This window comes from Mus caroli, chromosome 6, assembly GCF_900094665.2.
Source record: "Mus caroli chromosome 6, CAROLI_EIJ_v1.1, whole genome shotgun sequence".
Classification (NCBI taxonomy): Eukaryota; Metazoa; Chordata; class Mammalia; order Rodentia; family Muridae; genus Mus; species Mus caroli.
Genome location: NC_034575.1, coordinates 36,480,708 through 36,484,698, shown reverse-complemented (window position 1 = coordinate 36,484,698; position 3,991 = coordinate 36,480,708).

Below are 3,991 nucleotides of genomic sequence, written 5' to 3'. Positions count from 1 at the left end.
AGAAAGAAAGAAAGAAAGAAAGAAAGAAAGAAAGGAAGAAAGAAAGAAAGAGGGACACAGGAAACCCACCCAAACAGTGGCTGGGGTTCATTCTGGTTGGTGCCAGCCCTGGGCCACCTTGGGCATGAATTCAGTCGACAGTCCCACGGTCCCCAGATGACTCTCAAAGCTGGAGGTGCTCTAGCACAAGCAGGAACTTAGGATCACTGGTGAGTGGAACTCAACATCTATTCCAAAACAACTGGGAGGGGCCCGTGACAGCAGGAACAGGGACACAGGAAACCCACCCAACCAGTGACTGAGGTTCATTCCGGACATTGCCAGCCCTGGGCAACCTTGGGCATGAACTCGGCAGATGGTCCCATGGTCCCGAGAGGACTCTCCATGCTGCAGTTGCCCTAGCACACCCAGGATCTTAGGATAACTAAGGAGAGTCAGTCTCCATAGAGGACTCTGACACCAGGATCAGGCGAGAGCACCATCTTGTATCCCTGCTCTCTCAGAGACCAGTCCACTCAGGAGAGAAAACAGGCCTCAGAAGCAACAGAGATTCTTGGACAGGGTCCCTGAAGGCTTTCATCTTCAGCCAGGAGGCTGAGCTGAGTTCCAGACCTCTGTGCACCTTCCTTGTAAGAGGAGAGATTGCCTGCATAGAGTGCTCTGATCACTGGGACTCAGAGGGAGTTGGACTCCCAGGAGTCCTGCCAGAGGCTAACAGAATGACAAGAGGAAAAAGCTCCAGCCAGAGACATCTAGAACATCTAACACCAGAGATTACCAGATGGTGAAAGGCAAACGAACGAATCTTACTAACAGAAACCAAGACTACTTGTCAACATCAGAACCCAGTACTCCAACCAAAGCAAGTCCTGGATACCCCAACACACCCAAAAAGAAAGATTTGGGTTTAAAATAATATCTCATGGTGCTGGTAGAGAATTTTAAGAAGGCCATTAATAAATCACTTAGAGAAATACAGGAGAAAACTGCTAAACAGGTAGAAGTCTTTAAAGAAGAAGCACAAAAATCCCTCAAAGAATTACAGGAAAACACAAACAAACAGGTGGCAGAAATGAACAAAATCATTCAAGATCTAAAAATGGAAGTAGAAACAATAAAGAAAACCCAAAGTGAGACAACTCTGGAGATAGAAACCCTAGGAAAGAAATCAGGAACCAAAGATGTGAGCATCAGCAGCAGAATACAAGAGTTGGAAGAGAGAATCTGAGGTGAAGAAGATTTCATAGAGAACATGGACACAACAATCAAAGAAAATGCAAAATGCTAAAAGATCCTAACTGAAAACATCCAGGAAATCCAGGACACAATGAGAAGACCAAACCTAAGGATAATAGGTATAGATGAGAATGAAGAATTTCAACTTATAGGACCAGTAAATATCTTCAACAAAATTATAAAAAACTTCCTTAACATAAAGAAAGAGTTGCACATGAACATACAAGAAGCCTACAGAACTCCAAGTAGACTGGACCAGAAAAGAAATTCCTCCCAACACATAATAATCACAACAACAAACGCACTAAATAAAGATAGCATATTAAAATCAGTAAGGGAAAAATGTCAAGTAACATATAAAGGCAGACCTATCAGAATTACACCAGACTACTCACCTGAGTCTAAGAAAGCCAGAAGACCCTGGACAGATGTTATATAGACACAAAGAGAACACAAATGCCAGTCCAGGCTACTATACCCAGCAAAACACTCAATTTCCACAGATAGAGAAACCAAAGTATTCTATGACAAAACCAAATTCACACAGTATCTTTTCATGAATCCGGCCCTTCAAAGGATAATAAAGGGGAAACTCCAACACAAGGAGGGAAATTATGCCCTAGAAAAAGCAAGAAAGTAATCTTTCAACAAACCTAAAAGAAGATAGCCGCAACTAACTAGAAGAATAGCAACACTAAAAACAAAATTAACAGGAAGCAATAATTACTTTTCCTTAATATCTCTTAATATCAATGGACTCATTTCCCCAATAAAAAGACATAGACTAACAGACTGGCTGCACAAACAGTAGCCATCATTTTGCTGCTTACAGGAAACCCATCTCAGGGAAAAAGACAGACACTACCTCAGAGTGAAAGGCTGGAAAACAATTTTCCATGCAAATGGTCTGAAGAAACAAGCTGGAGTAGCCATCCTAATATAGAATAAAATCGACTTCCAGCCCAAAGTTATCAAAAAAGACAAGGAGGGGCACTTCATACTCATCAAAGGTAAAACCTTCCAAGAGGAACTCTCAATTCTGAATATCTATGCTCCAAATGCAAGGGCAGCCACATTCATTAAAGAAACTTTAGGAAAGCTTAAAACACACATTGCACCTCACACAATAATAGTGGGAGACTTCAACACCCCACTCTCATCAAGGGACAGATCCTGGAAACAGAAACTAAACAGAGATACATTGAAACTAGCAGAAATTATGAAACAAATGTATTTAACAGATATCTACAGAACATTTTACCCTAAAACACAAGGATGTAACTTCTTCTCAACACCTCATGAAATCTTCTCCAAAATTGACCATATAATTGTTCACAAAACAGGACTCAACAGATACAAAAAAATTGAAATTATCCCACGCATCCTATCTCATCACCATGGTCTAAGGCTGATCTTCAATAACAACATAAATAATAGAACACCAACATTCACNTGGAAACTGAACAACACTCTACTCAATGATTCCTTGGTCAAGGATGAAATAAATAAAGAAATTAAAGACTTTTTAGAGTTAAATGAAAATGAAGCAACAATATACCCAAACTTATGGGACACAAAGTAAGCATTGGTAAGAGGAAAACTCATAGCTCTGAGTGACACCAAAAAGAAACTAGAGAGAGCATACACTAGCACCTTGAGAGCACATGTAAAAGCTCTAAAACAAAAGGAAGCAAATTCACCAAGAGGAGTAGATGGCAGGAAATAATCAAACTCAGGGCTGAAGTCAACCAAGTGTAAACAAACAAACAAACAAACAAACAAACAAAAAACTATGCAAAGAACCAACCAATCTAAGAGCTATTTATCAAGAAAATCAACATGATAGATAAACCCTTAGCCAGACTAACTAGATGGCAATGGGACAGTATCCTAATGAACTAAGGAAGAAATAAAGGGAGACATAACAGAACCTGAGTAAATCCAAAGCACCATCATATCCTACTACAAAGAGCTATACTCAACAAAATTGGAAAACCTGGATGAAATGGACAAATTCCTAGACAGATATCAGGTACAGAAATTAAATCATGATCAGATCAATGATCCAAACAGCCCCTATCTCCTGAAGAAGTAGAAGCAGAGATTAATAGTCTCCCCCCTCCCAAAAAAAAAAAAATCACAGGACCAGATCGGTTTAGTGCAGAGTTCTATCAGACCATCAAAGAAGACCTAATTCCAATTCTCCTCAAACTATTCCACAAAATAGAAAAAGGTACTCTACCCAATTCATTCTATGAAACCACAGTTACTCTGATACCTAAACCACACAAAGATCCAACAAAGAAAGAGAACTTCAGAACAATTTCCCTTATGAATATCAATGCAAAAATACTCAATAAAATTCTCAAAAACCGAATCCAAAACACATGGAAAAGATCATCCATCATGATCACGTAGACTTTATCCCAGGAAAGCGGGGATGGCTTAATATACAAACATTCATCAATATAATCTACTAAATAAATAAACTCAAAGACAAAAACCACATGATCATCTCCTTAGATGCTGAGAGAGCTTTTGACAAAATCCAACACGCATTCATGATAAAAGCCTTGGAAATATCAGGAATTCAAGGCTCAGAACTAAATATAATAAATTCAATATACAGCAAACCAGTAGCCAACATCAAAGTAGTTGGAGAGAAATTTGAACCAATCCCAGTAAAACCAGGGACTAGGCTAACCTGCCCAATTTCTCTCTACCTATTGAATATAGCACATTTTTATTTTATTTT